This window comes from Rhynchophorus ferrugineus, unplaced genomic scaffold (genome assembly GCF_030347505.1).
Source record: "Rhynchophorus ferrugineus isolate W39M unplaced genomic scaffold, kcgeb_rfMv2 rfM5, whole genome shotgun sequence".
In the NCBI taxonomy this organism is placed as follows: domain Eukaryota; kingdom Metazoa; phylum Arthropoda; class Insecta; order Coleoptera; family Curculionidae; genus Rhynchophorus; species Rhynchophorus ferrugineus.
In genome coordinates, this window is record NW_027472584.1 from 8,226,056 (window position 1) to 8,253,713 (window position 27,658).

At 30.0% G+C, this 27,658-nt stretch overlaps 1 protein-coding gene across 2 annotated transcripts in view; it reads right to left on the reverse strand.

The window, feature by feature from the left end:
• Delta (neurogenic locus protein delta) overlaps nucleotides 1-27,658 on the reverse strand; it is a 196,666-nt gene that overhangs the window by 36,260 nt on the left and 132,748 nt on the right. Inside the window, exon 2 of one of the 2 annotated variants that reach the window (XM_076406225.1) lies at nucleotides 26,939-27,060. The exons of the other annotated variant lie outside the window; for it this stretch is intronic. The gene's annotated coding sequence lies outside the window, so the exon portion shown is untranslated. The remainder of the gene's footprint in view (nucleotides 1-26,938; nucleotides 27,061-27,658) is intronic. 2 annotated transcript variants of the gene reach the window in all.

Genomic DNA, 27,658 nt, shown 5'->3' on the forward strand with positions numbered 1-27,658 from the left:
TATCATTTCTATTATAGTTTTCGGTTAACGGTCTACATATAATATGGTCAATTTGATGTTTTGTCAGTATCGTATTGCTTTCTTTAGTGATCGGTATGTAAAGGATTTTATGGCTTTTCTTTTTTAATAGATCGTCAATTAAACGATGGTAACTAGCTGTATGTCTGAATAAAAGGATTCGGACGTGATAGTGCAATAAACGGTTTTTAAACGTTCTTTACTACTGTTTTGTTATGTTACGAACGCCGCTAAATGTGAATTTAATTGATCTCTTTTAGGATAGTTTCAACACAAAACGTTTTGTTGGGCGTTAGTTTTTTGTTAAACAATTGCTTTGAAATAACTGTTCAAACCAGTAACTACACCACAATGCTTAGTACTTTTGTCCAAATCAATTCTTTGTATAAAAGAATGTTTTTATTTGATTCAGCAGTAGCTGAGGTGTATTTATTGGATTTAGAAAGATTCTGTTGAATTATTGATGATGTTTGTCTTCAAATACACATTATCATATATTATAATATTTTGGTCGTATTTATACAGTAATTTATGCTCTCAACTATTTGTTTTAAAACTTTTCTCACACTCTGGAAGTTAAATTTGAAATTTTTCGATTAATAATATATTACGTTAGCCGGCTTGTTTGGCGCAGTGATAAAGGCGACAGGACGGTTCTCCTACTGTTGCGATAGATGCGGGTTCGAATCCTGCTGGGACGTGGTCGTAAATATATGTTTTTGATTGTTTAATATTTGTGATTATCCTAGGCAAGAGTGCAAAATCCGACAAGGAAAATGATCCCAGTCACGCCAGTAACCAGGCTGGGTAAGACCGGATATCTTCTGGGATGATTTATAAGTTGTTCCCTCGCCAGTCAATAGGCCTAATGCCGAGGACCTTTGTTCGAATTACACGTTAAACTTTAAGTCCAGTCCAGATAAACACTAGTTGGTAAAAAGGAGACTTTAAACTATCAAAAAAATATTCTCGTTATATTGCAACTGTATATTTTTTAATAGCGATTTAGTTACCGGGTCTAATTTCATATTTATTTATTTATTATATATTATTCAACTAAGTTTTTATTTTGCTATATATCTGTGGTATGTACGTGCTTATATGCATTCTGATCATTTTTACATTTTAAAAAGGCTTTTCTTGAGAAAAATTGGTACAATATATATTAATTAATGTTTTATCTATGTTGGTTAAACAGTGATCCAATGACCCATCTATTTTTATACTACTTCAGGGTTTCTAAATCATGTGCCAGCCAAACCATGCTTGATTGATCTGAAAACGTGGTCACATGGCGCTAAGTCTGCTGAGTATTCTGGGTGTGGCAGAAATTCCCATTTGAGGCTTTGCGTCTCTTACTCTATATTGCTGGCCTTGTTTAGCAACAGTACGCCGTTCAATTTGTTAAATTTACATAGCTAAACATCTGCACACTTTCATTTGGTTTTGGCAGCTCGTAATACAGTACACCTTGCTGATCCCACAATATGAACAGCAAGACTTTATATCTATAAATTAAAAATCACCACTTTTAAATTGTTGACACAAAAACCGAAGATTGAGATATGACGGAGCAATATTATTATAATTTTTTAAAAATGTTTGATGGGTTACGGCAGCAAACTTTTTCAATCTAGCAGCAATTTCGAAATTGCAGTTTTAGCCTTTCCATGGATAGCGTCTGTATACGCTGAATAACTCAATAATACTAAATGAAAAACTGTTATATAGTATATGAGATGGTATTTTATATAGAAAAATGTCAAAACTATCGAATTCAAGAGTTGTTTACATTTAGAGTTCTCATTTTCAACATTTTCTTCAATATTACTTTAATTCTTGCGTAATTTTCAATATTTTGTTACTTTGAAGTGTGTTACATATACCATTTTTACAAATATGCATGGAGGCTACATTCGTTTATTCATTAATGTTAGGCACAATCTATATATTTTAATAATTTACTAATTTACTGAGAAGAATTTACTGTACAACATATAAATCTAAATGTATATTATTATTGAGATATTTTCATTCTAATCGATATATTTCGAATAATTAACTTATATTCGAATAACACCAAAATTTATAATATTGCTATTTTGTTTTAAATTGTTAGAGTGACTTTATTATTACTTAAATATATTAGTCCTTTTTAAAACCTATGAAAACCTACTAAGTAAATGTTAAAAGAGATAATTTGATGATTACTGATATAAGTATTAAAAAAAAAGAGCTGAAGGCAAATCGAGTGAACTCTAGCAGATATTTATAACCATTTTAATTTTTAACCTACAGAGACATCAATTTATATATTACGTGTTGAGATGAATACAAGAATGAATAGAGAGATTAGTACCCATTCAACAACATTGAAGAGAATATTGAAACAATGCTACAGTTACAGGAAGTATATATCAACCTTGTTTAAATCACATCAAACACTTTGGGATATTAGTAAACGCGTTTTGAGTACAGATATAGGTCGTGATACAGAAAAAAGTGTTCTTTAGTTGTTTGTTTTTTAAGTTTTTCTCTTGAATAAATGTTGCAACAAAAAACTCAAACAACTCAAACAAAAAAACAAACTATTTGTTTGATTTGATCAAATATGAGTATATATAGAGCTATTTTCCATAAAATGGTATTGATATACACGTCTTAAAATATTATATTTAATAATATAAATTATGTAAAATTATTATTTATAAATTATTATTATTGTTTATCATTAAGTTTATTTAAAAAAGTGTGGAGTTTTTGAAAGAAAAACTAGTTATAAACCAAGGGATCCAACAAGACAAAACGCTCCAATACTCTAAGATGTGATTTATTGATGTTGGAAGTTATTGTGGTCTCAAAGACTTTTCTTTAGTAAAACGTAAAAGTGTCAAAACTTCTATATAAGCTTATTAGTAATGTTAGAAAAAGATAAATTAACGTTTCATTACCACCAATTAATTTTTAAAAGAACTTTTTCATATATTAATAGATATAGTATTGTTTTTATTACCTAAATACTAATTTTTTTAGAATATCAAAAATTCGACTTAATAATCTTTGAATTAAAACCTATAAAAGTATTTTTCGAAAATCTTCTTGATTGGTTAGTATTAAAGTAATAAATTATAAAATAGTGTTTAAACGTAAAAAATTCTAACAGTAATTTTCAAACAATGGCACATTTTCTCCATTTTAACTCGTTCTATACCCAGATCGAACAAGTTTAGCTTTAATCAAATTCAAAAGACAATAACTACATGAACACGACGCAGAAAATGTATGGAATTAGTTAAACAACACAAAAAAATCGAGATACATCATTTGCCTTTAAGGTTTGCGGCATCGTTCTTGTGACCCGAGATTCCTGATTTGCCTATTCCCCTACATAATGTTGGAAAAATAAAAAAAGGAACTGTGGCAGCCTCAAGAAATAAAATCGTACGATGATTTATCGATGGCCGAGATGGCCCTAGCGTGTATTCCAACCATTCAAATAAATATATTAAGTTCCGAAGCGTTTGAGATCGAAATCATCGATAAAATCAAGCTGTGTTTTAACCCTGTCATCTTCGTCATAAGCTTGCGTAGAAATATTTGTTGTTTGATCCATATTATAAAAAGAAGAAGAACACCATACTGAACGATTATTTTTTTACTGTACCTGCTGGTGCATTTCATTCTGATTGAACTTAAGATAAACTGATGCTGTTAACATTGTTGATATTGTAATTGTCAATTATTTGTCTACATCATTTATTTTATATACAAATATATATAATATGTTAGTATCAAGTTTTGTATTTGGGAACATTTATTGTGGAATTTTTTAATTAAATTAAGTTTCATTGTCAAAATATAAAGAGAATGGATAAAATAATATGAATATCTGACATATACACAATATTTATATATTAATAAGATGTTTGCAGAGTGTGGTAATAGTTTCCAACGGAATGTTGTTCCATTTTTTGAAAAAACATACGCCAATATACAGTGATATTAGAGATATAAATCTACTCACTTTTTGCTCTAAAACTACACAAACGGTTCAATTATGTTGAGCTCTGGTCATTGTGCTGACTAGGGAAGATGTTTGATGATATTCTGATCTCAAACCATGACAGAATACTTTTGACTATGTGTATGGGCACAATGTTTGGCAGCAATCTGCTAGTCATATTAAGAAGTTTAGTTGAAACAGTTAGTCTCAATCAGGCAGAACTAGGGCGGTTGAGGCCGGAGCTATATTGAAATTATCTCTAAGTCGGTTAACTAGTGTTTAAGCTTCAATAATTGCCAAAGATTATTATGTCATAGGGTGTTTTTTCACATAAATGTACATGGTATACACATTAAAATTATTTATTAACTATAACTATCTAGCTATAACTAACTATAACTTTTCTTTTATATCGTTCTTAAAGTCCAATAAGCAATTTTTACAATTTATAAATGTATTCCCACTGATGTACTCCACATAGTTTTAAATAGCCCAGTTTTGATATATAATTCAACTATATTAGAAGAAAGGGTTTTGTATTTTCATCTTCCGGGTAGATTCAGAGTTGTAGAAGCTGCGAAGAACTTTATTTTAGTAAGTTTGGATCATCTTGATATTGGATTTCTTTGGGAACTCCATAGTTGAACATCGTAGGTTCACACTGACTTCTGATATTTTTTATATAATAACAATTTATTGAGGAATGTTAATGTGGCAGGTAGACTTCGCAGCATTTAATTTTACTCGGCATTTCTTTTAGCACCCTGGAATGTTTAACAGTTGTTTGTACTCTATTTACAGTTGTATCAATATTGTAGCGAGTAGTGCAGTATCACAGTAAATACAATATTGGATCAAAGACACTACCTTGCGATGCACCCGATTCCCGAATCTGTATATTTTCACCGCATCTTATTCTGAAATGACCGTTAGAAATGTAGGATTTGAGAATCTGGCTTATCCGGCTAGATAATTTGTTTGCTAATTTGTATCCGAGGCCTTTATGCCATATTTTATCAAAGGCTTAGACCACTACAACAAATATAGCTGAAAAAAATCCCTTTGTTAAGTTTTCTGAGTTATATCTGTTATACGATATACTTGATCAATTGTCAAATATTTATTTCTAAATCTAAACTGGTGAACCTCAATGAGTTGTTGATATTATGTTTTATCGTTGAACAATTTATTTGGTTTAGGGATCATAATAATTTCCGCAATCTTCCATTGAATAGGCACATATGTTATTGCAATCGCAGTGTAACCCTTTCTTAGCAGTTGTTTAAGTTCTGGTATAACTCTACCTTCATTTTTATTTGGTTTAGGTAAGGTATGACATCAAAATATATAGGGAATGGACAAAATAATATGAATACTCTTGACTCTAAAATTCCTCATAACGGTGCAATTATGTTGAGGTCTGGAGATTGTGCTGAAGCAAGACTAAACCTTTTGGTTGTGTATATTAGGACAATGTTTGGCAGTAATATGCTAGTCATTAATTTTATCATTGAGAACATCGAGATATTCACTAGCAGTTATAAGCAAGAGCGTAAGATAGAAAGTTATAAGCAAGAGCGTAAGATAGAAAGTTAGGTCATAGGGCCTTCTGATTACCAGTTGTTCATATCGATGCAGTATGTCTTAGTTTGCACACGGTTTCGAAATGCTGAAGAAATATTAAAATAGATAGATGTTTGAATAGATGTCAAACCTACATCATTCTTTCGACACTATCGCGATTTTGCAAGAAAGATGCGAAAAAGTTGTATAAAATTATAGGAAATAATTATGGGGAATTATGGGAATAAAAGTTGATCACAATACATGCAAGCACCCGATAATTTTGGCATTTATGAAGTATTACATTAAACTTAGCCTCACTTTGTTAAGAGCAAAAAAAGAATAATGATATTCATAAATGATTAGCACATATTAGTGTTAAAATGGAATAAGTGATTCAGTTATAGTGATAAAATTAAATGAATTAGTGATCAATTTATTGGCAGTTTTTTTTTTCAGTATTAATCATTATAACCTCATTGTGTCTCCCCTATATAAAAAAAGCCGAAAAGTTTTACCACCGTTTAGACCAGATTCGTTATTAAAAAAATCAATTTAATCGTTTAATGATGACATAGTATTTTTTAGTAAAATAGAGTGTACGGTTCCATGTTATTTAAGAGATTTCTTTTCATCAATAAAAACGAGTACCTAGCCGACATATGCTCGGTATACTCGTATATAATAGACAGAGAGTTTCTCACGGATTTTTTGGGTACCATCTGCCAATTGCGGCCGAAAAAAAAGAAAGAAAGAGAGGAACTGAACCACGTGCCAAACTAAACCTTTTACCTGTCCCGTTTAAAAGGAAGTATAATGGGAACGCTAAAGGTAAAAAAAATTAAAGATGGAGCTTTATTAAAACAGTATGTCACACCTACAACATCGGTGTGCAATAATTTATAGAAAACAGTAACTGTGGGAAGTGTAACTTAACATTTCATAATTTTGATTACAATATTGTAAAGCAATGCAATAATATTAGGGAGGGTACATTCTTTGACATTTCAACGAGAACAACAACAAGAATTTCACTTCGCGCTGTATAGTTTTTCGAATCGGCACCGAAAATGTTTAAATGGATTTCATAAACGGCACGTCTGGGAATTACATTTTATTGAAACAATAGAACAAGATTATTTTATAACAATAATGAACAATTTTAATTTGAACACAGAAAAAAAACTTTCTGTTTTTTTATGTCGTTTCAACTGTTTGAATTTTGTTGCATTGTTGTTATTTTTATGAGTACACTGCTCTTAATACTTATGCAAAACTAAATTTTTCTTTAAACTTCAATGTATTTATTTTTTTATTACATCTTATATTACATTCAATTAAAACGCTTGTAAAATATTACTATTGTTGTACTTGCAGGCGTAGTTCCAAAATTAAAGTTATATTAGACTATTTAATTTAAAGTTTAAGAGTTTATGTGGTTTGGTTCGCTTCTATCTTTCTTTTTCTGATTTCCTACGTGTTGTCTAGTAACTGTATTGGTTCCACGTTGCTGTTATTATTATGGTAGACCAATGCGAGTTGTGATTTAGTAAAATTATTTCATGTTTTAAGGTGAAATCTTGGATAACTTCGTAAATCTATTTAATGTCGAGGTCATTGTGTAGTTCTTCATTGGTTACGTAGCGTTAAGCATAGGTAATTAATCGAAGAACTTTGATTTGGCAGCTTTGGGATTACTAGTAGGTTTGATGTTTTACTGCAATTCCATATTTGAAGCTTGTAAATTTGTTTAATGTTATGTCGAAGTTATAAAACTGCTTCTATTTTGAGACATATAATAATACAGAGGATAAGAATGTTATATGCAAAGCATAAAATCTGATATAGAAAGTTAATCTCAATCATGCCAGTAACCAGGGCGGTTAAGGCCGGATGTATAACGAAATTATCTTTAAGTTGGTCAGCTAGTTTTTAGGCTTCATGAATTGATAAAGATGTTTTTTATTTAAAAGTACATGGCATACAGATTAAAACATATTATTAACTACGACAATCTAGTACTTTCCCCCATATCGGTCAAGTCAGCCCAAGTCTTATCCAAGATTTTAGACCTAAACTTAAATAGCAGTTGATGGATGCACGCCCACTGGTGTTGTTTTGAACTGTGTTGATTTTAGAAGACACACAGTTTTGATATTGATATTTTTCTGAACGTTGTTAACAATTTATTTTGGACTTATTGAGTTTAATAACTCTATTAATATATTTAATATATTTCAGTTTATTTCTCGTTCGGTAAGTAAACTTTGTTGATATTTCAAAAACTTTCCTGATAACGAGTCGACCAAGTAACAGCAGAAATGATCAAGGCCGTTGGGGAAACATTATTTCAGCGGCTTCGCGTTTCCTTTATGCAAAATTTAATCAACATTGTACAAATTATCGAGGAATACGTTATTCGAAAAGTATTTAGGAAAATATGGCAAAGTAAAAATTTGACTGCTTCCTATATAACAAACAGTCAAGTATGGGGGAGATTCCGTTATGATTTAGTCGGCAATATAGTGGTAGTCAGCTGGTACTCTTATTCACATCACTGGTATTGCCGGATTACTGTGAATTAATATCTCGACATCCTCAATGATGAAGTTAAATATTGTGTATATCTTACGTGTTAAAATTTGATTAGATGCATAAACTATATTAGATGATAGTTATTCCTTCCCTAAAAGTATAATTTTTTTTGTCATTTTTATTAACATCCCTTTTATGGTATTAAGATGTACTAAAAATGGACTGATGACTTAAAATAGTCTTAAAAGGAGTGTTGTTTTCTTGTTGTAAACTGTTGAAACAAAATGATGTATGATCAAAGAAGATTGATTTATAAAAAATCATGAAATAATTGTTGTTATATTAATACTGTTTAATATTGACAGATTGCCTGTAGATTTTAATATCATAGATGCAAATATTTAAAAATCGGATATATTGTCTTTCAACATATGGTATTTATACTTATGGCTTAATTTTGTCTCAAGTACCAGCTGTTTACGCAAAATAACAAACTATTCTTGAAAATCCTAACAAATATTATAACTTATCGATACTTCAGGCGTTTCTGAAAAGCACGCCAATTTGACTTGCTCAGTCTCGATATTTAAAAACACACCCACCTGACACAATTTCACTTATGACTGTTATAAAGTATTTTCGAGCAGTCGTAACTATTTATTAGAAGCTCAATTTTATACATTTTTCCTAGTACTCAGTTATATTATCACTGCAACTGTATAGAGTGGGAATTATGTCTTAAAGTATATAATTTTATATAAAAAATGCTTTTGATATCACTACAGAGTATGTTACTGCGACCAAAAAATAATATGACATAAAAATGGTATTATTTATTATGTCAACAAATTTTGTTACTTGAGTAATATTTGCGTGAAGGAATTTGTCTCGAGAGATTGAACTATTGGTTATTTGTATTATAATGAAGACCCTACTGATACAGCATTTTTTTATAATCATCGAAAACTGAACTTATATCATTCCACAATTGTTCTATTCAGCTAATTTAGCTCCGTTAGACTTCTGTCTATTCTCTAAACTGAAAAACCTGTTTCGATGACATCGTTTTGAGTCGGTTGAGGAGATTGAAATCAAATTGAAGAATGGTTAAAAGACCAATCTAGAAAATTTAATTCAACAACTGTTTCGATGATTGAATACAGATCAGTGCTCAGCATAAAAGTATTTTATGAAACGGGTTACTGTGAAGGGGATAAAACAAATAATTAGTAATACCATCATTAAAGATGGAAAGAATCCCTCAAGATTGGTAAATAGCACTTATTATTCCGATGTATAAAATGACTGTAGATATTGTAATAATTATAGTGGTATTGTTCTGTTGTGCACAGACATGAAAATAAAAGATTATTTTCGGATTTTCGCTTTAGATTACTTTCGAAACCCAAGCAGGACTAAGATAAGGCACAATTTTAAGCCTAACCATTAGGATGAAATAATAAAGAAATGTCAAATGGGCAAAACAGGACTACGCATAGGGTTTAAAAATATGGAAAAAAAATTATAAATTGGGAAAATCATGAATTTGTATTTCAGAAAAGTCATGGATGTAACAAAGATAGACAGGAAGAGAAATAAATAAATAAGAAAAGACCTCAATATTCTCTCTGCTGATCTTCAGTCTACTTCGCTCAATAACTTTTATGATTTTAACACCATAGCTACCATGTATTAACTTTCGCACATTGCCTTATTTTAGTTTGCACTTCGCAATATACTGTCGCTAATGTTCTAGTTCTTGCTAGTGTGGCGCCTAGGTTAAGTGGCATCTTCCTCCTAAGATTCTCCGTCTTAAATGTAAACAAATGGTAATAGCATTACAGAAACAAAACATGTATTTAAAAATACCTGTTTTTTGTTTACTACAATTTGTTATTTTAATTACTGTTAATACAAAACTAATTGCTATTAAGATATATTTAAAAAACAACATAAGTTTTTAAAACTGTTAAAACTGTATAATTTATAATTGTCAAAACACTTCGATGTAACCTATGATATCGAATCCTATGTTAAGTAGGTTCATGAAATGAAATGCGTTAATGAGTCATACTTTATTAGTATGTATATAATTTATTAGCATTTAATGTTAGCCGTTTAATTAAAAGTTGTTTTTATTCACTTAAATTATGCGACAACAGTTCTATTGGGGATTATTTTAAAATTCTCAATAGATAAATGTGTTGTTTATTGAACCACTATAACATACTAAATTAATTAACTGAGTTAATTTTAATTAGTTGTTCTATTTGTGTGTATGTTTAGAATATTTAATTATATATTGGTAGATGTTATAAAATACCTCATTTTGTGTAGAATTTTTGCATAAAATTAGAGAATTGTATTGTACGTGGATTTAAGTTACATCAAGTATTTAGATTTTTATTTTTGGCTTAACATGGGCTTTGAACCGATATACACATAACGATATAAATACCCTATTGACAGGGTATTAACATTTGGAGATTCCTAAAGTCTTTCAGCTGTAGAATGATTTCAGAGAGGGATTCCAGCCTGCGACCGCATCATCAAGAATATAGATTAAAAATATAGATTTCATAACTTTTGTGAATTAAATTTTGCTTTTACATATTGTGTAAATATGTCACTGTATTCTGTGCTCATCATTAAGCTGTGATGATAAAATTTATAGAAATATTGAAGAATGTCTGTTATGTTGTAGAGAGGCTCATATTCATTATACGGAATTAATTTTTAGGGATATTTTTATATAAATTCAAGGCTGACAAATTGTACATATTACTGCATGCTTTTTCAATGTATCACTTTATCTTTCAGCGACTCTCATTTCATCTCTCAAAATTGCATCGTTGAGATGATTCTGTTGTACACAGTCATGAAAATATAGCTTTATATAACCTTCAAAATCCAAGCAGGACTAAGATAAGGTATAATTTCAAGCCCAACTTTGTTTCTAATATATTAAATATATCTATTAGGACGACATAAAAAGAATTGTGAAAACACCGGCTATTGTTTGATGATGATGAAATAACTTTGTTGTGTATATTAGGTTCTAAACCGTCATACATTCATGTTAAAATAAAGATAATATAGTGGTTATTTGGTAGATATTCGTACTGCATGCTTTTTCAATGCACCATTTCATCCTTCAACGACTCTCATTTCACCTCCCAGAATTGTTGATCCAGAATGATTCTGTTGTACACAGTCATGAGAATATAGCTTTATGTAACCTTCAAATTGTTTGATGATGATGAAATAGCTTTGGTATGTATATTGGGTTCTAAACCGTCATACATGTTAAAATAAATATAATATAGTGATTATTTGGTAGATACTCGCCTGTATTTAAATTTTAAAATATATTTTAAGATAAGTTTTGAATTGATGATCCAGTGTTTTCATCAATTTTGTCGATAGCAATATATCTTATAACAAAATGTAAAGCTTAATGGCAGAACTTAGACATAAATGAGCATGAACATAATTATCCCTTCTTTTGTAAATGCCTCAGGAGTATATTATTTTTTGGCAGTTCGTGATGCCTACTCAATAGTGGTTGACCAATGCGGGATCATCTCAGCTGTGATGTATCCGGGACTGAATCATCCGAAAGGGTAATGGAGAGTGGAATTAGTGGTTTGCCCAGGATCGAATAGCTCATGATGAACATATCCTTACCAATTCCGTCAATAACATATAGCGTCCCTTTCCTTGGCGGAATTTTTTTTGCTAATTTATTTGTAACCTAAGTGTCGAGTTTCTTTTCGCGTCTAGTTTTATGAAAATAATTTAAAACTATTTTATGGTAAATATCTGATGATACCATGATAAAATTTCATTCACATTTCTAATGATTATTAGATATATTACAGTGAGGCCAGATCTTTAACATCTACATTTCTCGAACTAAAATAAGCAAACAGTGCATTTTTCTCTTTTCGAAAATAAAAATGCAAGATATGACGAAAATGATCTTCTGAAATGGAATCAAATTTATAAGCATAATTTTTGCGCAAAGGTTTTGAATTCACATTACAACTCAAGACTGAAGTTTTTTGATTGTGTATATGCAGTCTCTATAGGTGTATTTATTATCTTGGAATATGGCAGCGTTTGGCAGCAATTCAATTATTGAGTATGTCTACTATTGGACATTTATATATATATATATATATATATATATATATATATATATATATATATATATATATATATATACAGGTGGTTGACCGAAATATCCTCCTTCTGATTTTTTACTGTATTTAGTCATTTCCTATGGGACCAGTTCTTTTGGGAAAGGAGAGGCAGAATTAACTTCTGTTTCCGGTAAATGTTTTTTTATATATCCGAAGAAATACATACGTGAGAATAAATCAATTAATTAGTTGGACCTCCAAAATACATTTCATCGTCGAGATGCATCTGATTATTTTTAATGAAATGATGAAACGACTATTAAGAAAAAAGCTGTTAACCGAGTACTGGTCAATTTTATCATACTAATAAGCGGTTTAACAAGGATCGTTAGTTTTTAAAATACCAGATTCGGTAGATACAAATACGCGTTTGATATATTATCGATCAAATTTAATATATTGATATTTTATTATACGGTATATAATCGAAATTTCCCTTAACGTTTCTAATTAATCTTTATGATCTCATTTCCTATAAGACCAGTTTTTCTGAGGAACCGGATATATATAAGGCAGCTTTAATTCACATTCCTTGAAATACACGAGTTGTGTGAAGATAACCCGAACTCTTCCTTAATATATGGTATTATGAATATATAACGGAAAAAGCGGGAAATATTTAATATTGTGAAATGCTTATCTACCGTGAATTCCAATTGTTTCATAACATTTCTTGGGAAATAAGAGGGATTATTTAAAATATCTCGAATGTTTAATTGATTTAATTTACTTAACTAATTTAATAATTTTTTTTATTCACGATAATCTGAAACACCATGTTATATTTGTGACAGAAAAGTTCCTTGTATATGTTCATATTTTCGATTCATTTCCATATTATGTATCAACACAATCTTCTGTTTTAGTTTGCACCCAAATAAGCGTACTAATTTTCTTGTTTTTTTTTACTGTGGCCAATTCGAGTTGTTGTTTCCCCTTTCTTCGGTGGTAAATAAATAAGCATTATTTAAAATAACTAGACGAATAACAATTATTAACATATTTATTAAAATTACACTTGACTGATATTATAAATTCGATTATATGTAGAAACAATTATTAAACTATAAAATAAATAATAATTATATTAAATATATATACATATATATATATATATATATATATATATATATATATATATATGTATAGGTATAGGTATTATGCAAGAGATATGATTGAAAAGTAAACCACAGATGAACACTATAAACCAGATCATCATAATTGCAGTTTGTGATGAACAGTAACATCAGAATAAGAGTGCTGAGGTGCTAGTATTAATATTTGTGACATTAAGTTTTCGCTTTTGGTTTATAATAATTGTTATAAATAAAGAGAACAATCAACAACAGTTGGTTTACTAGACTAAAAAAAGCCCAATTTCATTAATTAATTTTCAATATATTTTTTTTCTATTTTAGAATATCTACCCAAATTGGGGATTTTCACACACATAACAGAAAAAATGAAAAGAACTACAGGATAATCGTTCGAAAAGTTCATATGTTTTATTATTTGAATGATGAGGGAGTTTGATAGTTCACTTTATTATGAAAAAAAATGTTTTTCAATCATTACAAATCTCATTTAAGGCAACCTTTAAATGAGATTTATGCTTTAAGAAATACTAGGGCAATACAAAAAGTGCAAGTGGCAGTCAACAAAATCTATAAATGGGCGAAAGATTGGAAAATTCAACTTAATAGCTCCAAATCTGTCCACGTTAATTTTGCATTAACGCGAAATAATAAAAACTTAATTATATCCCTCAATGGATGCCCGATTCCTCAAGCAGAATCAGCAAAATACGTTGGAATCCATCTTGACGGTAGATTAAATTGGAAGCATCACGTTAGACAAAAAGCAAAACACATTAGAACCAAAATAAACAACTATACTGGTTATTCGGAAGATACTCTCAACTTGATCTAAAATCAAAGAGGCTGATCTATAATACAATTATAAAGCCAATTTGGACCTATGGGGTGCAAATATGGGGTTGCACTAAAAATTCAAATCAGTTAGTCATACAGCGCTGTCAAAACAAGATTCTTCGATTGATTACCAATGCCTATCGCTATGTAACCAATGAAGAACTGCACGATGACCTGGAAATAAAATGGATTTGCGAAGTTGTGCAGGATTTCGCCTTGAAACACGAAAGAATATTACTAAATCATTCTAACGTGGAAGCAATACAACTGCTGGACAGCGCACAGGATGTCAGGAGATTGAAACGAACAAAACCATACGAACTTGTGTGAACATTTAGTGTGTATTATTAGTGTAAACTATAGCTATAAGTTAATAATTAATAAATAATTATAATTTTATAATTGAGGAATACATACTGATGTATTTTCTCGTACTCGTCTTGCTTGTTAATTAATCCAAGCACATAGGAAAAGTAGTAATAAATTAATTGTAATAATAATAATAATTAAGATTGTACTAAGCGTATCTAATAAAGATGTTATAAAAAAAAAGAAATACTCGGACTGAAAAAATATTGAGCCAGTAGTTTCAAGGACAGCCCATTTTGATTTAGAAGTTTATGTAAACAATCAAAACTGTAGATACTGGGCGGTAATTAATCCAAGTCCGAAGACTTAAAAGATAGATGTACGGTCCAAAGGTAAATGGGGCTTTTTTAGGCTGTCGTTTAGAGGAGTCTGTAAGAAAGGATGGTAGATATTTTACACAAATTATAAAATACTATTGAAATTATGAACATTTTGATAAATACTTCTTACAATTACTTTTATTTTTATTCAGAATATTTTGAAATTTGAACCATCCTAATGAACACCCTGTACAAAGAATTGACCTTGATTTATATGCAACTCAATAGTTTGTTTCAAAAGACTTACTTATAGGAGAAATTTGTGGTATCCAATGTAAAATGGGTGAATGAAAAAAAAAATTATTTACATTTTATTTAGCCCCAAAAACTTTTTAGAGACCCTTTTACGAACTAGTGTTTATCTGGACTGTACCCACTGCATAACGTGGGCTACGAACCACGGTCCTCGGCATTAAGCCTATCGACTGGCGACTGACAACTTAGAAATCATCTGGTCTTACTCATCCTGGTTACTGTGTAGATTTGATATTCTTGCCTTATGGATAATTACAATTAGAAACAATCGCAAACATACATCTATAACCATGTATTAGCAGGATTCAAACCTGCGACTATCGCAACAGTTGAAGGACAATCCTGACGCGTTAAGCACTGCGTTAACCGAAGCAATTCAAAAGTCTATTTGGTTTGTTGGATAAAGTAAGATGAAGCAAATACTTGCTACCTGTAAAATTGTGTGTTCTATTACGAATTGTTAAGACCTTTTGAATTATATTATTATTTTTGTATTAATTTTGAATGATCTTCATTTTGGAGTATGAAAAAATTGTATGTAGGTTGGAAAGTAATACCCTTAACAAACCGTATTCGCCAAGCATAGCATGTTGTTCTGATTAATGTAATCTTAGCTTAAAATCCAAATTTATTTTTTTAAAGTATCGAAATTCAAAAAGCAAGTGTTATAATTGATTAATTTTATTAAATAAATTATTTATAAAAAAACAATTAATTGTGATATAAACAAAATCTTCTTCGTGAATAATAATCATTTTGCCGAAATGTTCCTGTATTTTTTCCCAGTCCTGATTAACTCATTTCCTATGGGACCCGTCCAGCTGAGGAAGCAGGTATATAAATATCGGGTTTTACACTCTCTTCCTGTAGAGATTTTTTGCATGTGTCCGGAAAGTTGAGAGTGTGGGAATATGTCAATCAGATAATGCAGCGGCGTTAAACTTGGTTTTCGTTCATATATTGTCATCTCTAAACTACTACCTGGAGGCGTTCATCATATGATTATGATAATATGGTACTACCTTGCCTGCTACTATAATTTCGGATACTATTGATTTAATTTAAGTTAATCTATAATAATAATATATAATTTGAATTAAGATACATTTTTCAAAGGTTCATATTATTAGATTAGAAAAATTATTGGTAAATAATTTTATATATATATATATATATATATATATATTATATATATATATATATATATATATATATATATATATATATATAATATTTATTGGCATGGAATTTATATTATTATAGAATACCAACTATAGAAGAAATCTTTATTTTATTTATTTAGATACATTTTAATTGTTATATAATACTTTGTAATTAGTTGCTATTTCTCTTGAATTGAAAGTTTTATTAGGATTGTGAAATAATTTTGAGGGTGAGATAATTTTACTTGTGGGGATTCTCCAATCTGCGAGGAATCTCACGTTGATTGGGAATTTGTTGGGGATTGGCATTATACGGTGAAAAATTTGAGGATTTTGACATTTCATGTTTCACTCCATGTATCATTGGTTTTAAAAGCTGGAAAAAGTACGACACATTTGAAAAAAGACAAAATGCATCTGTTGTGTTGCTATTGCAGATTTCTATAGAATACGACAAGAATTTTATTTTAGATTGATATCAGATATTACCAAGAATTTCATTTCAGCCATCCAGTGATCGATTTTCGTTTGAATCCACATATTAAATCGATTGTAGGTGCTGAAGCGATTTCCAGTGCTTCATAAATTTATGAAGTTATCTCTTATTGCTGATACTGCCATTTTCGACCGCATCGGTGGAGATAAAATTTAGTGTCCTTAAGAATTCACAAATCACAGAACTGCAATCACCTAAATACAGATACTTTAGTGTCTTTTATGGCAACAAGAGAAGGGATTAGGAAATTGAGCGATAGTGTGAAGTTTAGCCCATCAAGCAAAATGCTTTTCATTAAACTTTTCTCTCTAATTTGAATAATTGGACTTGGATTATTGGGGAATTTGAATCATATTACAATTCTGTCTTTTAATTATTTTTTTCTTTTTCTTTGCTTCGATAAAGCAGAAAGTTTTATTTTTACTACTTAATTAAGTCCTTTTAAAGTTATTGACTGCTTTTGGGCAGTTATCGTAAACATAAATTATCGATACAATTTGTGTTTGAGTATTGGTTTAACCATTTCAAAACTTGTGATTTTTCAATTTTGTTAAGTTGTGTAACAGAACCCTCATTACTATCGATTAAAATTGATAAATTTGAGGTAAAAATTAATAGATGTATATATATATATATATATATATATATATATATATGCTGAAATAAAAGTGTAATCAAATGAATACTAAAGACATGTATGTTTAAAATTATTAGTTATAGTTTTATAGAAATTGGTGTAGCCAGGTATCCTTATGTATGTATTGCCCCAAACATCGATCTTGCACTTTGAGGTACTAACACTCTTTTAAAGTACTTAACACAAACATTTTGAATGTTATGGGTTCTAGAGGGATATCACTTTATTAGAGACATAGTACGGAGCATCGACAATGGCACACAATACTTTGTCTTGGAACCGTTGTATAATGGCTATGCTAGCAGTACCGCATGACTGGATTCTATATGACAATATAGGCTTAAGTATTGATTCGTATAGCAACATTTTGTTATCTAATGATAATTTGAGTTTGCGTCCGATCAGCCAATACATTTACTTTAGTGTAAATCCAAATTGTTTTCGCTTAGCAAATATGTGCTTCTTTGAGGTTAGTCTAGTTCCAGCTTCTTCGGTTCAGATGCATATCAGGATACAATATTTACCATCTTCGGCTTGGAGTAGCTGACAGTTATTGATATTCAGTGCTGGGCATGTTCTTCTATGCAGAGTGAATTACTTGGGTAGATTTTGTTTAATTTACCACTGTTGTATTTTATCATGGTGTTATTGGAGATTCTTTCATGCTATTATTGGATCTGTGTGAGATGCTAAGAAGGCTTTGTCGTCTGCATATGTTACCACAGTAGTGATTTTTGTGGTCGGTAGATCGGCTGTAGATAGGAAATGCATTATCGTGTCTAGTATACTGACTCGCGGAACTCTTGAATATATTTGATGTAATTCAGTGAGTTCATCGTCTTGTTTTATAGTGAAATATCTGTCTGTGAGATAAGATTTTAGTAACTGAAAATGTGAATGAGGGAGCAGATTCTTTAATTTTACCTGCAAGCCTGTGAGTTATACTTTATCAAAATTTTGAGATGGTTAAAGCGGGCGTGAAGATTGTCCACCTTGGCCACCTTGATCACCTTGGCCTTCTCATAGTTCCGCTACTGTCTATTATTATTAATGTCTATTAAAACAGTAATTATTGAAATTAATTTTAATTACATATCTCTTTGTATGTATATGTTTCAAAGATATTGTTTATCGTTAATAAAAAACAAATTATATTTATGACTATATGAAATCACATTATTTATTTACAAAACAAAGTTAAATATATATATATATATATATATATATATATATATATATATATATATATATGTATATATGTAATGAAAATTCATTATATTTAGAACTTCCGATAAGCTATCTGTACAACCGTAATCAGGTGTTTCCTCCGCTTTGAGAAGACAATTTCGTTACGAGGGCCCTGTATACGTCTTGCTGCCGGGTGGATGAAGGGCCTGACAAAAAATAAACCCTCAGCGAAAAAGGATTATTCTAGCTTCAACAGGTGCCTTGAATCTTTTTTCGGCCCATTCGATTGGTCTGCCGAACGTTTCGGCTCTGTTTCCCACGATACCAGCAAAACATTCCAAATGCTAATATTACCAGGTTTCACCTGGTCATATCTCGTTTTTTCTGTAATTAAAAATTGTATGATAACAGATGCCTATCACTTCTTAGTTTGCTATCACAAATCTTCTTTATGGGCGCATGAATTAATTTTAATTTTCGTTTTAAGCGGATAATAAGGTCGATAATGTCCTTTTAAAGTAATCTCTACTTACTATCAGATTTTACGTTTCTCCCCGTCGAGCTCATTTGATGTGCCCGAAGTTATTACCGAAAGCGAAACAACCCTCTTCATTATTTCGATTAATTACAAAATTTTAATTATAGAAAATTTATTATTATTTAATTATTATCATAAAATTTGTCTGTAGTAGAATAATATATACACTACCATTCCATTTGGAAATAGTAAACAATAAAGTTATTTAAGAAAAACAACAAAATATACTTATTATACTCAAATCTTAATCATACCTTGGACCAACATTTAGTACAATATAGTACATTTTTTGTTTCACTTTGGTCTCGTCAAAATGGCCACTCCAGTCTTTAATTACTTGATCACAAAGTATATTCATTCTTAATATTAATTTATTTAAATATTTAGAGTCCGGTGTCTTGGTCCATTCACGTCCAAAAATATCGATATATTTTGGACTGATATTTTTCGATATTTTTTCAAGAAAAAGTATCGATAGTTGTAAATGAGAGTTCGAACTTTTCGAAGGGTATTAATTCATCACTTTTATATCATGCCTATCCCATATTAATTCTATAGGAGAGAGGTCTGGCGATTGTAATGACCACTTAATTATTTGCATAATTCTTTCGTTTTGTTTTTACTCTAGGAACCCCTGACATAATTTAGACGCATGTTCTGAGTTATTGTCTTGTTGGAAAAATTTCAGATGATTAATATTTTCAAATAGCCGTGTTCATTCAGTTTTCTGTTAATTATGTTCATATGGCCGAGCTTATTATTACCAAAATATCCCCAAACCAGAATATAAATTTCGTGTGTTGAGTAAAAACGTCTTTTTGAATACTATTGAAGTAAAAATTTGTCGTGATAGAGGACATTTATTACGTGAAATTCTTTTGGGGGAGTAGTTTCGAACATATGTTATATTTTTTTACAAAAGCGTAGAAGGTGTCTTCATGATTCTTGCACAATATCACAAAAGGTCTCACAAAACTATTATTATCTCTTCAATACCAATGGAAAATTATGCTTATGGAGAGTAATCCAAATACTTTATGGTTTTGACTCCTAAATTACAATATCGACGATTCAAGGGGAGGCCAAGAACTTAGGTGTTGAATTACATGAAAAATAATGTTGGAATTTTAAATGGGTGAATATCGATGAGGTAGATATGTTTCAGAGGCTGGCGTACTTGATGGGTGGTTGTTGAACTCCTATAGTATTCAAAATATTGTATAAAGATCTTAGTTTTAAATAGTTTTTGTTATTAATTTCCAATTTTTAATAGACGCAGGGAGGAAATTCTTAACAATTACGGATTGGTATAGTTGATTTAAACACGATTGTAGGAGTATCCTTGAAGGAGCAGTCCAGAGAAAAATTGCCAATATACAGGATGGACTAAACCTAATTATATTTATATCAATGAGTAACACGACAATTGCAGTTGCAGACACTAAGACATAAGTCTAGATTTATGAGTGTGTCTGAGCACTAATATGATTAAGCAACAAACAATCTAACAGGAACATAGATGAAACCATTTATCAAGTTCGAGAATTATATCTAAACCCACGAACTATACTAAAATAAAACTAAAACAGCTTTCTATATAAAATTCTGTCAGAGCATAAATTGAAGCGAGCTTACTTTCATTTCAGATTAAATTTTATGAAGGAATGGATGATATATCCTGGTTCCTAATTCACGGATTTGAGTTCTGCAGACTTCTTTTCATCGAATGCTATAAAAACAAAATATGTTTTAATAATCTGACACCGTTGAAGAGGAATATTTAGCAAAAAATGTTTCTCTACAATTACCTTCTATTGTAAAAATCTAATTTCCCTCTGTGTTTCAAAATGTATGATTCAAAATTGTTGACCAATAGAGCAATTTCGGTAAAATATTTTTATTTGTTAGACTGTTAACTTTTCAACCGATGCATTATTTGTTAGATATAGTGAACTGAATTTCTTCAATTTTTTTTAATCGTTTTTAAAATTATAGGTACACCTGTAACATTTACTTTTTTGTCTTATTGTATTAAACCAAAAATCGATTTTTAATGTACTTAAAAGAGTGCATATTATGAGAAATGGACATATGATCAGCGGGGCTACGTCAAGCGGAAATAACTGTCAAACCAGACGATGTCCAAATGCAGTGAGTAGAACCACACCCTTCTTAATTACATAAGGATCTCAACTTTGGTCTGCACAAGATTAGCAAAGCTGTCAATCGGCAAAGGTATAGATCTTTACGTACTTCCGTTTTCTTCTTGGTATCACGTGCCATCCTACGGCCAGGTGGCCATTTCTTCCTACTACTACATGTTAATTAAATAAGCGAGAGCTGTTATGTTGTCTAGTAGCGATTATACAACTTTAACAAAACATACTTATTTACAACAAATTTCTTTTCAGCCAAAAATTACAATAAAAACATTAACATTTATTAAGTAATAATAAAACATTATGTTAATTATACTATATTATTATTGTTGTTATTAATTTATTATTAATTACTTTAATTTTATTTATTATTAATTACACATTATTATTATTATTAATACTACATTATTATTAACACATTTATCTGATTGCATTAATTCAGAGTAGCATTACTTTGATTATTTTACTTATAAACCTTAAAATATTGTTCAATAGGTCCACGAACAACCAACATAATTAAAAATTCCAATTTATTTTAATTTTTTATCTTTCATAAGATCATAACAAAAAGTGACATAAGTAATAAACACAATTTAATTTTAAGGTATCAAAATTGTTCTAAAAAAATACAAGCAGGTGTTCCACAGTTAAGTGTAAAGGGACAAGTCATTTATCTGCTGTACACTTGGGATTTTACATTCAATGAAAATGTTATCGCTACATTTGGAAATGATACTGAAATCCTAGCTATTGCAGATAACAGCAATGAATCAACCGAAAAGTTACAAACAGCTATTGCCGAAATACAATGCTGGACATAAAAATGGCGCATAAAAATGAATCAAAATAAATCAGCAAGTGGTGCCGTATGGAAATACAACCAAATATCTTGGCATGATCCTTGATGTTAAACTCAAGTAGAAGCCACACGTTAAGAAGAAATGTGAAGAATTCAAGCTGAAGTACAAAATAATGTACTGGCTTTTGCTTTACCAACAAGTCTTGAAACCAATAGAAACTTAAAGGACCTGAACGTAGAAACTGCCGAAAACGTTATTAAGGACTATGCTTAAAGACATGAACAGAGTCTCTATCAACAAATCAATGTTAAGGTTTCCTAGCTAGTAGATAATGACGGCTTAGTCAGAAGATTAAAGTGAGTGAAACCATTTGATCTACATCAGTGCAGATATAAGTAAAACGGTTAAGCCCAAATTGTCTATAGCAGAATAAGTTGTTTGTAATATGTAGTTTGTAATAGCAAATTAGATTAAAACAATTTGTTTATTAGTATTAATTTGCTAGATTGATATAATAAATAATAAAAAAAATATTTCAAGTTGATGTATCACTGAAAACTAATATTGAATTAGCCAAAAATAATTTTTTAGGGTTCAAACAATTTTTGTAAAACAATACACTCACACACATATTTTTGTAATGTTTTGGTGACGAATTTAATGTAAATCGTCAAAAAACAACTTGAAAATTATTGCTAACTCTAGTAAATTAAAGTACTAATTATTACAACATCCAGCTGATTCGGAAGATTTAGCTCCCTCTGAATTCTGACTCGAGTGTGGGTCTTTTGCAGTTTTTCCCACAAACAACTATACGGTTAGATAAAGCTATTTTCAAAACTATATATTATCTTTTAATTTAATTTCCATTAGGAGAACTATTCATCGCTCTAGCATGTATTCATTACATTGAAATAATAATTAAAACAGTGGACATTCATTAATTATTAAATAACGTTTTAGTGGTGGGTTATATCAAGCGGGTAAAACATTTTCCCGACTAATAAGGGTCTGTCTTTGTCTGTCAGGTATGCCGGATATTTCTGTTTATTTCATTTGCTTATGATACTAACATCCGCAGTAACAGATATCCCTGTTTGAGTCGTCAGGTAAAGCACAGTTTCAACAACTAATTTTTCAAAAATCAACGTCAACTTAATTACACTATATATATATATATATATATATATATATATATATATATATATATATATATATATATATATATATATATATATATATATATATCCTAAAAATTTGCTTTAATGTTATCCGCTTTTAATGTTTATAACTTGTTTCTTTTATTTTATATATAAAATTAAGTTTTCATTCGTCCTATGCAATAACAATGTTTATTATTGAGCAAAATCGAATTAAATTATTGAATCTTACAACTAGTTGAAAATTAATTGAACTAATATTTAAATGAATATACAACATAAAATCTATTCATACAAGTTTTGAGGCTATAGTAAATAATTAACAAAATTTGAACAGAAGAAGAAACACATGTGTATTAAAGTTACGTCATAAATAATGCGAAACGTGGATACCGTTTCATATTTCATTTCAATCTCCATGTTGGTCACTTGGTAGTCGGCAGGCTTCTTGAATTACCAAATATTATACCCCATGGGGGTGCTGACTGAGGTATGAAGTGCGACTGCCTAAATAACGTTTTATGTGTCTTTTTATCAATACCATATATCATTGACATGAAAAAGTAATCCACGTTTTTTAAAATTTTATTTTACTGAAATAAAACTCTTTCATTATTTTAACTGACTTGGTAGTAGTAATAGTTAAGTCAACAAGATGGTCCTCTTACTTTTGCGATAGTCACGGGTTCGAATCCCACAGCGAATGGATGTACTTTATATTTGTGATTGTAATTGTAAATGTATCTAAACAAGGTTGTAAAATTCGACAATGAACAACCAGTTTATATAGGTAATTTTATAGAAAATATAGTCTAGTTTGAAACCATGTTACGCATCATTTTCCTTATGTTACAGATCGGACTTTGAGAATATTGTTGTTTATAATCTTGAAAATAGTTATAGAAGTTCATCTTTTGTTTCAAATAGCTTGGTTAATGTTTTAGACCAAAAACTGTTATTTATTTGTCATTTTTTATTACTTACTGTACATTTATTACTGTACATATTTAAATTCTTTGATAACATGGGCTTTTTTACATAAGGTAATGATTTATATTTAATTAACTTAATTATATAATACGCATCTTGTATAATTATTTTTAAAATTGTTGTCATATTTCCTATATCGAAATGCCAAGACTCGAAAAATAATTTGTAAAACCGTAATTTATATTTTGTTAGTTCGAAGGCCAGACATATTGGAACATGGTAGCTTGAAATTGCATTGTCGAATCGGACAGAATTATATAAATAAAAAATAGTTCAGTACTTGGAACATTTCCCTGTACAATGGGTCAATTGCTGGCATTAAACTGGACGATAAATCCAGGAAATGTCAGGCCTAAAGCGACATAAAAGCTTATTACTATCATGGAATTTCAATAAAACAAAACTAGATGGCTTTTTCTGTAAATAGATTATATATACAACAAATAATAAGGACGAAAAGCCTTACAATTAAGTATACGATGTTATCATTATATATTTGGTTTATGACTTAATTTTTACGGATATTTTATTGAGCTTAAAATATCACATCCGCAAAAAAAGCTTTTGAAGTATGGTAATCAATTTGTATTGCTTGAATATTGTAATTGAGAATTTTGCCAGATGAAGGTCACTATGTAAAACCACAGCCACTAATTGAACAAACTGGGTGAAGTAATTAATCAGAAATTCCCGCTAACTGATACTATATTGTATTAAGTTCTCCTGCACGTAGCATATCCATCAAACTTGTCCACATACAATTACTATTTGGTCCAGCCAATGCAACCCATCTTAGTTAGATAAAAAGTTTAAAATGGTGGATCAATTCAGGTCATCAATTTGTAAGTTCATTGTTGTCTATTGTCTTGGGACCATTTCTATAACTACTTCAGTCATTATGGTAGTCATCGAGATTCACATATGGACTTGAAATATATCTATGTCAATTTTTCGTTGCGATAAAACAACAAAAATCTAATTACATCACTTGAGGGACCCCCAATTCTTCAGATAGAATCAGTGAAACACACCGATGGAGGGGTTAAATCGGAAACTTCACGTAAGACAAAACGCAGAGCAGACCAAATTCAAAATCAAAAACTATACTGGTTAGTCGGGAGATACTCCCAACATGATTTAAGAACAAATATATTGGTTTATCACTTAATTATAAAGCCTATAGATCTTAGACTCTGGGGTTACTCTTAAACCGATTAATAATTCAACATTGCCAAAACAAAGTTCTTCGATTAATTATCAATAATTATCACAACGTAACCAATAAAGAACTACACAATGACCTCGAAATATTGTCTTAAAACTAGTGTTGGGAACTATCGACTGAAATCGACACTCGAATGTTTAGTAATTGACTACTTTTTACTATCGACTGTTTCAGTCGCTATTTCTGATTCCACTGATTTTACCACTTTTTAACAGTGACTGTTTCAGTCCACTAATTTTTAACGTTCTGGCTCTGTCGTCCTAGCCACGAAAATGTACTCAATTTACACTTACATAGATTTATATGTAATATATATAATTTTATGATTTTTTTGGTAGTTTGTTTGTAAATAACAATATATTGTATATTAATATAGCAGCATTTTGGAATGATATTTTTCAAGATTGTTTATGTAATAGAGTAAAAAGATTAAAATTGTGAATGATAAATAGCAAAATACTTTTGACTGATTTTATGGCAATAATGGGTAATATTTCGATTGTATTGCCCATTTCTATTATAGTATATTATTTGAAAATAGCAATTAACATATTAAAAAACGATAAAACATTTGTGGGGTATTATTCCATTCCATCGAAAAATTCCATTCCTTATTATAGACCCAAAGAACATATAAAAGCAATTCTACTTCGTTTATGATGAAATTATTAATTGCATGTTAATAGTATTCAGTATTTATTTTTTTCCTTTTTTAAAGTTAGTACATGAAGGAATATGTACATGTCCGTCTCGCTTATACTACTATTGGAAAATATAAGTATATATAAAATTAACTGCTCCAAGCAATTATCTCTGTCCTCTCCTCTCTCACAATTTATACAGCAAAGGTTTCGTACATCTTCGTCTAACATCACGAATTGAACAAAACAGTCGAACAGTGGATTTGTTTTTTGTGCTAGTTTTTTGACTATCGACTGTTTCGACTGTTTTGTGACTATCGAGTATTTTGACTGTTTTCAGTCGATAGTTCCCAACGCTACTTAAAACATGAAATAAAATTACTAGTAATGTGGAAGCAATACAGCCATTGGACAACGCGCAGGAAATCAGAAATTTGAAGCGAACCAAACCATACGAACTTGCTTAGTTTAAGTGTATTTTTAACTTTAAAATATATACTGATGTATTTGTCTTGCTTCCATATTGATGCAAGTGCACAGAAAAATAGTAATAAATTATTTTGTAAACTGAGATTGTACTAAGCATACCTAATATAAGATGTCATTGTTGATTATTTCTTTATATGAAATTAATTTACTGAAAAATCTTTAAAAAATAGGCAATACTTCATTAGTAAAGTTGTTAATAAAAGCTTTCACAAACACAAATTCACACATGACTACTAAATGTTTCAGAACTCACTGTGGACTAACACTAGATATTGAAAAAATGATGATACAGATGCAAGTTTAATGTTGGATCTGTCACCATACAATTCCACGCATCACCGCCATGTGGAGTGAAGGTAGCTTAGGTAGATGAGACTGAAAACAATAAGAAAATTGTAAATAGTATGCGAATACATTTTCGATATAACGCGTCTAACTTTGTTAAAAGAATACAGTCTATGTAATTAAACAGCCAATGCACGACATCAATATTTATGATAGCAGCATATCGCGTTGTTGACGCATTAGCTTAGAATTTTGGTTTACAACGTTTGCTGGCTTGTAACTTCTAATGTTATCACCGATTTGAAAAACTTTTAGATATCTGACGGCAGGGTCGACCAGTATATACATAACTCGAATTATATATTCTGATTCGATTACATGTTCCAACGGATCAGATAGCATTCTGTCTCTTTTTAACTAGAGTAAAATGAGAAGGAAAAATCTGTCCCGAGTTTAAAACGAATTTCGTAATTTAATAATTTTAATAATTCTTTTTTAAGTTTCGACGTAATCTGTGACGTGCATTGGATGTTTTATTGGAAATACTATAAATCCGTTTAATTAAGCTTGATAAGCTAAATCTGTCAAAATAAATGCTTTAAATGTATTCTTTATTAACGTAATACGTTGCTTACAATTGTAATTCGGTAAGTGTATTGTTGATTTTATTTTAAATTGAATATATCCG